Source organism: Galeopterus variegatus, unplaced genomic scaffold (assembly GCF_000696425.1).
Source record: "Galeopterus variegatus unplaced genomic scaffold, G_variegatus-3.0.2 Scaffold2449, whole genome shotgun sequence".
Classification (NCBI taxonomy): domain Eukaryota; kingdom Metazoa; phylum Chordata; class Mammalia; order Dermoptera; family Cynocephalidae; genus Galeopterus; species Galeopterus variegatus.
This window is the reverse complement of record NW_007728560.1, coordinates 110162-120712: the sequence shown is the minus strand read 5'-3', so window position 1 is coordinate 120712 and position 10551 is coordinate 110162.

The window sequence follows — 10551 nt, the reverse complement described above, 5'->3', positions numbered from 1 at the left end:
TGTATTAGTCCATTTCTGTTGCTTATAACAAAGTACTTGGAACTGGGTAATTTAGAAAGAAAATGAAATTTATTGCTTAAAATTTCAGAGGCTGGAAAATCCAAAGTCCAGGGAACATATCTGGTGAAAGCATTGGTGGTGACAGTACCACAGCGGTCTCACATGGAGCAAAGAGAGAGAGACTTGAATGCACTCTCCTTTTATTTTATTTTTTTGTCTTTTTGTCTTTTTCTGTGTCTGGCAACGGCTCGCAACCCTCAGTGTTGCCCCCGTACCGGACCGGGGACCGGCAACAGGACTGCAACCCTCGGTGCTGCTCCCGCGCCTCGCTCAGCCAGTGAGCGGGAACCGGTCTGTATGTGGGATCCGAACCCTCGGGCGGGAGCGCCGCCGCACTTCCCAAGCGGCGCACTATCCAGTGTGCCACCGGGCCGGCACAGAAGCTGGATGTCTTAATTTCCCGGTGCTACCACCACCACTACAAGTAATTTCTGCAAGGAAAAAAAAAAGAAATTTTGTTTTTGTACTCTGATGTGGGGTAGAAAGGAAATAAAGCAAATCAGTAGTGTAAGGAAGACATCACTTCAGGCTTGTGTTACTAGTTCATCATGTGTAATGAATGAAATGACTCACATAATTTAACACTGAGAGCCAAAGTAATTATTGCATTACTATAGTATCACTATATATGAAAGGCAATGAATTATAGAGTGCAATTCATTCACTTTACTTATTTACTTTCAAGTCTTAAAGTGAATCCATTACATGACCACATCATAATTCTTTTCTAATGGAGCCTTTTCACTCTCTCATTTGAAGATGGCATAAAAGGATACATTGTCCATTGAATCCTAGTGAGCAATTTTTCCACAAAGAAATGGTAAAAACTTTTTTCCAGGAAAGGCCCTAAGGATTGAAAGTCTTAGGGTACAATGGGATTGCTGGATTCAGGAGGGCTAAAGATTGGACGGGAAAGAAGCTCTAGAAAGAAACCAAGATCTAACAGGTCCAGCTGAAGCCACAGACTTTGCTCATCTTGTGTGGTTTTAGCTTCAGAAAAGGTCAAGTTCTCTCAATGTGGATTGGATAAATGTGAGACTAAGAATTCAGCCTATGACTAAAACCTGCCAAGTAAACTGATAGATTAACTTTCTAAATTGTCTATTTGTTGAGCCTTTGGGAAACAAAAGTGACCTGCAAGTAAGTCAAGGACAGCAGGGAAAGGAGAACCATTGATCTGAACAGCAACACACACACACACACACACACACACACACACACACACACACACAGAGGAAGGGTGGAAGAGAGGGAGGGAAGGAAGGAGGGAGTAGGGTCTGTAAATTTGTGTCAGGGGACCGTGATTATAAAAAAGGGGATCATACCACCAGCTATGGTGTGCAGAGCTGGGACAAGGTATGGTAAGAATCTCAGGTGACGAGTGTTATGTAGGCTCTGCTTCCCCCATCTGTACAACCTTGAAAATGTCCCACAACCTCCCAGCAATTCAGCTCCCTCAGCTATATATTCAAAGAGTTGGAACAACTGAACATTTGAGGTGCTTTCATGTTCTGAGCCTTCTGAAATATTCTATCAGCAACAGAACACCTTTCCTGCTATGAAAGGATTTGACCAGGTACATCTCTGTCTTTAGATTAAAAAAAAATCAGATTGTAAAATTTCTGGGAAGAAACAAATTTAGCTTGACAACAGTTATATAGAAAAAAAAATCTAGGTTATTTAGCTGACACTACACTTAATAAGCCATAATTTGATACCACTGCAAACTCTAGTACTAGAACTGTAGAGTTCACATCATTCGTACTAATCATCTCAATGAAATTTCCACCAATATCACCACAGAAGAAATATTCTGCTTGGTGTCTCTATAAATGTGCTTTTGAAGCCTTCGAATGACCTTTATAAATTCCATTCAAATTGCAAAGTAATCTAAAAACCGAATCATACTAGAATGAATTGAAGAAGTGGTTGTTTGTAAGAAATATTGTTGTTTTTGTTTGCATAGAAATGGGCAGCAAGTAAAAAGAGGGGCTTTTTGTACCAGTACTTGAGATATATGTTAAGATCCTGTTGGGTTTTCAAAAAAGAACTGTGATGACAAATGTGCTCTTTCTTTTCTAGAAAATTAATCCGCCAAGGCACATGGGCAAGTGCTGATTTGGCTTACAGAGTCATTCAAGGTGACAAATAACACTGCACCAAAGACACACGGAGATGAAGGGTCTATAGATACAGGGTCACCTCTTCATGGAGAGATTTAGAGTCTTGCAGCAAGTTCTGTGACACTGCAGGTGATGTAAGGAACAGTCACGCCTGGACCAGGTCATGAGGCCATCGTAGTCAGGTGCCCTGTCTTACACTGAATTTAAATAGGAGGCTGATGCTGGAAGAGGCCTTGGAGATGATTCAGTCTGAACCTCTTCATTTAGAAATGAAGAAACAGCCTCAGAATGCAAGAGACGCCTCTCTAGAGTCAGATTTCAATGCAGAAAAAGAAAAAAGAAAAAAAAGAAAGAGAGAACACATTTGTAACTGCACAAGTGTGCATTCCGGGGATGAGGCAGAAAGAAGACAAGCAGGAGCAGGTGCAGTGTATGGAAAGATGCCATATCGAGTCTACAGCTGAGAGACAGTGGTTAAGAACCACAGGCCCTAAAGCCCTAGAGGCAGAACCCCTGGATTCAGATTCTGTTTCCATTACTGTGGGTCTTGGGCAAATGATTTCACGCCTTTGTGAAATGATGCAGGGAAATCACCACCACACAGGAGCTCTCTAAGGCTGGCTGTGATGGGCAGTATTTTCGCTCAGCTGCGGAAGGCCCCAGAGATACAGCACTGTGTAAGGCAAATGGGGGAAAAAAAAAGAAAAAAAAGAAAAAGAGCTAGGTTGCTCTGCATAACAAATAGGGAGGAGAGAGACACACATTTTGAAGAAAAAGGGGATTGAGGCAGTAAAATTTCAAGATAAAAGGGACGAAGAAAAATGTCTCTTTAGAAAAGAGATTCTAGATCACTTTTTGTCCCTTTAGACAAAATTGAGACAAAAATGAACTCTGAGGGCAATCTGAAGACTATATATTTTTTTCTCAAAATCTTGTATTTAAATATATAAAGTAAAAGATATCAGATTACAAAAAATATATATTATTTTGATACAAAGTTATAAACATCGAAAAATAAAATACATTTATCTTTCTTTATTAATGATTCACTATACAATACATTTAAAACATAGGCAAGTAAAAGTAAATTTTTATTTGTGAAGATTTATCAGTATAATGGCTGTTTTGGCTCAGGTGAATTAATAGCATTTTACTGTGAGATCGACTTTGACGAGGACACAGGCCTGTCAAGTTGGATACCCAGTTCTGACTTTCTTGTTTGGGTGGTTATAAGAGAGGAACTCCTGTTTTGCAAAGATACATGATTATAAACAATACACATTTTTGTAACTTTATAAGGAAGATTTAACCTGGTCTCCAGAAATACTAGGTTCTCCAAAGGCTTTTGAGTTAAACTCCCGTAGTGAGAGCGTGCAACTTGAACTTTTGTGGCCAAAAGTACTGAGCATAGCATTACTAGAGACCGACCAGCTCTGTTCTTCAGTGTCTGTCTACTGTCCCAAAGCCTATAAAAAAGGGATAGGGCTAAAAATGACTATAATTTTGAATTAATAGTGAGAGTAAAGTATATTTTGAGACATCGTCAATTGTTGTGATATGAAAATGTCTGTGGTTTTTATTGGCCACAGGTACAGAGACATGCTGAAGTGTAGCTAATGTTTCAGTTAGACATTGGGAAAAATACTTATAAACCTTTTTTTCTTTCGTCTAAGTTCATGGACCCTTGAAACCCCGTATTAAGAAATCTTGCTTCTTAGTCTGAGATGGGAAGAGGTCTGGGCTTAAGGTACAAGAGAGGCTCTCTCGGACAAAAAAGACCTGGAAACTTGAGGAACAGAGAAGACTACCTGGTATTCAAGTTTAGGGTTTTCCAAAACTTCTGTGGGTGAGACCCCTTGAATACACATTATCAATGTGCCACTGGTGCCCTGCAGTGTGCAGAAGAAGGGATTGGGTTCACCCCAGGGGTGGAACGGACAGGAGCATGGTCACAGCCAGCAACAGCATTGCCAAGACATGTGGGGTGTTGGCTGAGCTGGTGGCCACTTCTAGAGCTGGAACTAACCAGATGGTGCACCTGTTAGACATCCTCAGAAACACTGTGGAGGCTGGAGAGGGGTCTCGCATGTATGAACAGCTCGAAGACTTTCAGACACTCTGAAATATTTCAGAGCTGGCAAGTTGGGAACAATAACTGCTTCCAGAAGGGAAAATATTGGTGACAGATCAGGCTGTGAGTGGTCACCAGGGACTTCTGGAGGGGAAGTTTTCCCATGGAGAATAGTCAGTGGCAGGGTGTGGGGAACTCCAGATGCTAAAGCAGAGACAGAAAGTTTCCAGGCATTCAGGCAAAGGGTATCAGAGAGGAGGAGATCACATCCAATGAGGGAGCTGAGAAAGGAGCTCTGGCACCTTCCAGGAACTGAGGTCTAGGTGTGTAAAGGAGAATGGCAGCCACGACTCCATCACCTGGCCTGGTGTGGTCTCAGAGGAGAGGGATGACATAACCTTCGGGCAGTGGGAAGCATCTAGCGAAATGCTGGTACCCCTAGGCCTCGCTCAGGCATATCCTCAAGGTGGGATAAAGCTTACAGCTGACTCTGGCAGGGCCTCAGCCCATCAGTGTCATGACTTCAAGGTCAAGGACCGGGTCTCAGGTCCCCTGACTCAGAGCTGGACACTTTCACCACCCCACAGAAATCTCCCATCATGTCTGCCAGGCACAAAGGAACATATTGGGCAATTTCAGATATTCTGGCTGATTCAGTTGGGAATATGTCAATAACATTTCAAAAAAATATGGGTGAAGACTGAGAAAGAGCCAAGAGCCAAAATTTCTAATTTTTAACATTAGGTAATTTCTAATCCACCACTACACTGTCCCAAGGAAGGAATGGGCATGCAGTCAAATAACAATGGTCATATCTCTCATTTAAAGTGGAATTAGAAAATATAGGAGATAATAAATACTTGGGAGTTTTTTCTAGACAAATTCCCTAGGTCAGTGTGGGTGCAGCAATGCCCCGATGAGCTCTGCTCAGTGCCAGACTCCTCCGAGGTGCGTGCCAGGCCTTGAGACGAAGCTGGGGCTCACGGACAGTGGGGAGGGGACAGCGTGAGGATGGTGTGGGTTGGAGCTGCTCTCAGAGCCTGGGGGAGGAAGGTGCCTCCACGTAAGGCCAGCATCGTAGGCTTTGGGGGTATGTTGAACTCAGCGATGGATTTTCCTCTGGTTTTAGGCAACACATGTATCAGGAGTTGTGTCAGAGGCAGATGAGGGAGTTAAAGGAAGAGACAAGAAAGGCTATGGGGTGGGGGATGGAAGAAAAAAATGGACTGGGCAAAGCGGAGCTCACTGGCAGCAGTGTCTGCCTTTGTCGTCTTCTTCAGGGGAAGGTTTACCATGAGGACCCTTTCTGTATGGGAATATGTGGTGAAGGCCCTGAATGCTAATTCTACTGAGGGAAAATACGTGTATTGCATACATATGTGTGTGTGCACACACACATCTATTCTAATCCCAGAAAATAAGAGTTTAATATGCATCTCACAGAGTAGAAGACAATGGAATTACCTTGGAGAGAAGCACGACTTGAAGAAGCACTGGGAGTTCTAGTCGGGTCTGGCCGAGCCCCGCCCAGCAGGACAAGCATAAAGAGGGTCCCATCCACCCAGGAGTAAACAGCTAAGAGAAAACGAAGCCGCGACCTTGCTGAGATGACAGAAGTGATTCACTGAGAGTTTCAGTACATGAAACAAACACATTAGGGTTTGCTGGAGGAATCGTGGTTAAAATTAAATTTTACCAGAGAGAATGAGGTTAACCACAACACATTGGGAGCATCTCCCTCAACATTCAGAGGAAACACACGTGTGTCATAGTTGACCTTGGGGCCTCGTAGGCATGCACCATGTGGGAGCACCTGGATGAAGACACGGAGCAGCAGGCAGCTGGCTTTGCAGACCGCGTGGCTCTGTCTCATTCTGTAAAATTAAAGATTACAAACTGCTAGGAGTGTGAGGTAAACTGAGGCAGGCAGGCAACTTCCCCTGTCCCCAGAGTCCAGAACAAACTGTGAAAAAAGACATTTGGACTTGTGTTGTGAGTTCAATAAATGCAGACAAATTTCCCAGAGCTTGTATGAGAAAGGGGCTGAGGAAGTTTCTGGAAGAGGAGAGGCGTGATAGAGAAGAATTCATCATTTGGATAAGAGGACAGAGGAAACAGTATCCTGTCCAGGTGAGTGAGAATCACAGCGAGAGAAAATAGACAGAAAATGGACTCCTGAAGTCTCTGTTTGCCTGACGACCACAGCAGAAAAACATGAAAGCAGGCGGTGTGCTGGAGACTGAAATGTCCCCCCCAAATTCATGCATTGAGATCCCAGCCCCTGAGGAGATGGTACAGGAGGTAGGAGGATATTTGGGAGGTGATTAGGTCATGAGGGTGGAGCTGGGATTAGTGCCCTTGTAAAAGAGGCCCCAGAACTCTGCCTTGTCCCTTCCACCATGTTGGGACGCACGGAGAAGACGTGTCTCTGGACCAGGAAGCGGGCCTTCACCCGACACTGTGCAGGCACCTCGATCCTGGACTTGTAGCCTCCTGAACTGTGAGCTACCTGGCTTATGGTATGTTGTTACAGCTGCCCAGATGGACTAAGACAGGGAGCAAGGAAAATGTGGGAGATCAATGCTGGCAGAGTGTGAAGGAAGAGTGCATGGCAGGCCCAGTCCAGATGGGGTTCAAGTCCCAGGAGGAGGAAGAGCTACAGCCAAGAGAACATGGGAGCAAGGAAGGAGAAGAGAGAACAGGAAGCCCAAATGGGAAAAAGTGAGGGGACCCCTAAAGAAGGCCTCAAGGAACTGAATGATTCTGCAGGAAAGAGGAGCATTCCTTCAACAAGGACACAGGCTTGGGGGGCACGAAGTGCAGAAGCTGGGGAGGGTAGCGGAGAGTCTAGTAACAACAGAGACCTGATTTAATCTCTGAGCAAGAGACAAGGTGGAATAAGAAAGAGGAATCATCCCGTGTATGAAGGTCGTGACTTTGAGATTCTCAACACTTTGGAGAGGAAATATGGTCAACATGGATGGGAATGTGTTTGATAAATAAAATAGTTACTTGTTCTCAGATTGAAAGTTTCAGGGTTGGAAGAGTGAAAGATTAAATGGACAGAATTGTTTGTACTCTAGATAAATGATGAAGGACAAAATCATTTAAAAGCTTAGAGCCCTTCCAATAAAAAGTATGGGATTGGGAAAGAGGTTTAATTGCACTTCAGGAAAAGGCAAAGGGTGGAGAATGGATAAAAAGTGACCTATGAAAACAAATATTTATATCTCAATCTATAAGAATGCAGGATTGAGAGATGCTTATTTAGATCCAACAGTAAAATTTACAGGAGGGAAGCAGGCAAGTAGCGTTGACAAAATTAATGACCAAGAGAGAATACGTGAATGTAAGGAGAAAGGAATTTTCTTTTCTGATCACGCTACGCTAGTAGCCAAACTTAATTGATCAACCTCTGAGGAATTTGGCAGAGCGGATGAGAAAATTCCAGATGGCACAGAGAAAGGTAATGGGTACCCTGAAAATGATAACAGCCAAAGCCTTTTAAGAGCAAGAGACTCTCTGGTGTCAAGAACATCCCAAGAAGAATTAAAGTCCACTGGTGTCCATTTCAGGACTCCCTCCCCTACAGCTGTGGTCTCCCACATTTTTATTGTTGAATCTCGTGGCTACAGGGAGGGGTCCACACCTTCTCTTACTCTTCCCACCCTCAATCCCATCTCAGCCCTGGACCTTCCACTAAAAGCCTAGGGTTCTTAGAATGCAGAAGATGTAGCAACACAGTAGTTTTCAAACTATGTATTATCTGAAAGTGATTACTATGATAAGTGAAACCTGGAGAACCAAGTAAGCTCACAATATGAGAAACTGCTCAGAAACAGTAAAAGTGCCATGAATCAGACACTGTCATTAGTTAATGAGCATTCTCAAAAATTCTTTTCTACCTCCTAATGGGAAGTGAGCTCGAAGTGTGGGAAGAATTATTTGCTAAGACGCTGTATTGAATGTATATTTTTAAAAGTCATCATTCTATGTTTAATTTCCTCTAGAACTCCCCCATCATCATTAAATTTCAAAGCTGTTACAACTAATCTCTTGCATTATTTTCCTAAACAAAACAAGGAAACACAACAAGAAAACCTACCATAAAGTAGAGAAGATTGGAGTGCTGCATTTGCTAAACTTTCATTTAATGCCTTAGACTCTGATTTTACATTGATTTTCATTCATGCGGACTCTGAAGAGATACTTGCTTATAATGATCATGATCTCACTTATATGTGGTATCTTTAAAAAAATGTTGATATTATAGAGACAGAGAGTAGAACAGTGGTTAGCAGAGACTGCAGAGGGGAGGAGGGAAGGGAAGACAGAGATGTTGTCTATGGATACAAAGTTACAATTAGGAGGAAAAAGCTCTAGTGTTCTGCACAGCAGGGTGACTATGGTTAACAGCTCAGTGTCATACATTACATAATAGCTAGAGGAGAGGCTTTTGAATGGTTTTGCCACAAAGAAATGATAAATGCATCGGGTGATTGTTACAGTAACTACCCAGACCAGGTCATTACATAACCTGTATATGTATCAAAACTTCACATTGTACCTCAAATGTATGTACAATTGCAATGTGTCAACTAAAATACATAAATTAATTGAAAAATATATAATTGGAAATAATTTTAAAAGTTAAACATCACTGAACTCATTAATCAATAGAACAATAGGCCCATATGAAAGATGTCAGGAAGGCTAGAACTAACTTTGGAGATAAAGTTGATAATAAGCTTTGTTATTTTATACCAGTTTCATGCTATTTATTTTCTTGATGGGGAACTGAGAAAAGATTGAAATATTTAGATTCCATTGCTCTCATCCTGTTAAACTCACCAATGACGCTTGAACAAGTAGCATCTAGGGACAATTGTTGTAAGAAATGGAGAAAAGGCCTTTCTACCACTCACCAAAAGAGGGCTCATTTAGTGCAGACCCTCCATTCTAGCCCAATACCCTCGTTCTAGTCATACTCCAGCTCAAACTGGGTGTATGTGCTCCAGCCAGCCCCTTAACTTCTCGAAGTCTCAGTTCCAATCTCTGCATCTGTGTCAGGGATCCCTGAGACCACCGTAAGGCTCAGTGATTCCGTGGGATCCACAGGACTCAGAAAAGCTTACTTTTCCGAGTTACACTCATAGCTATGATTTATTACAAAAAAGAAAAAAAAAAAGGATACAGATTAAAATCAGAAAAAAGAAAAAGTACATGGGGCACAGCCCAGGAGAAACCAGGTGTAAGCTTCCAGGCGTCCTTTGCTAGTCCAGTTGCCTGGACATGGTGAATTCTCCCACAGTTGGTAAATTATGTTACAACCAAGGAAGCTCACCCAGGCCTCGGTGTCTGGGGTTTTTATTGGGAGTTAGTCACGTAGGGGTGTAGCACCTGCATGTCTGACCTCAGCTACTTATGCTGTCCCAGAGCAAAACAAGCATTCACCATAAATCACACTGTTAGGATAAACCATCTGACCAAACCGGTTTCTTGTGGCCTGAGGCCTAAGGCATACGACAAGCAAAACAAAACAAAACAAAACAAAGCCACTCTTATCAGGCAGAATAGTCCAAGGGCTGACAGCTAATTTCCCAGGAGTCAGCCAAGGGCTAGTCCTGAAGACTGTAGAGACAGGGTTTGAGCAACCAGACCTGCGGAGTTGACTCTTTCCCATACAGCGTCCCTCTTCGTTTCCATGGTCACAAAAAGGGTTCAAAGACTTTCAACCTCTTAAGACTGCAATCTACTGTGAGAAATATATCTTACATAGCAACATAGTAAACGCATTCTAGATACATACATAGTAGACAAAATTCTACAATCCAATAGTTCATTCTACTATTTACTAGGCACTGGGTATACTTTAATTGCATTTTATTTCCTTAAGCTGGTCATGACCCACTGAATTAATTTCATGACCTTCTGATGTGTCACAGCCTATATTATAGAAAAACGAATGGCAAGAGAGTTAAAACGTTTAAAACGCTGAGGCATGCAGAGCCATGATTTTAAGGACGGGCAGCCACGTTCCTCACTGTGCTGGACTTGGGATCGCTAATTGACAGCTGACGGGGAGAGTACTCACGGAAAAACCAAACAGGAGGACAGGATGAAAGGAGCTTCTGGCTCAGCTGTGGAAACACGATCTACACTGGTCACATTTTAGTGAAAGGCGACAGTTTCTCTGTCACCTCCAGATCCTTCCTCTCCTGACAACCTCTCTTCACCCTCCTCCTCCCCCATTCCAACACCCAAACACGCACAGCATGGGCTTCCCCCCCCCCCCCC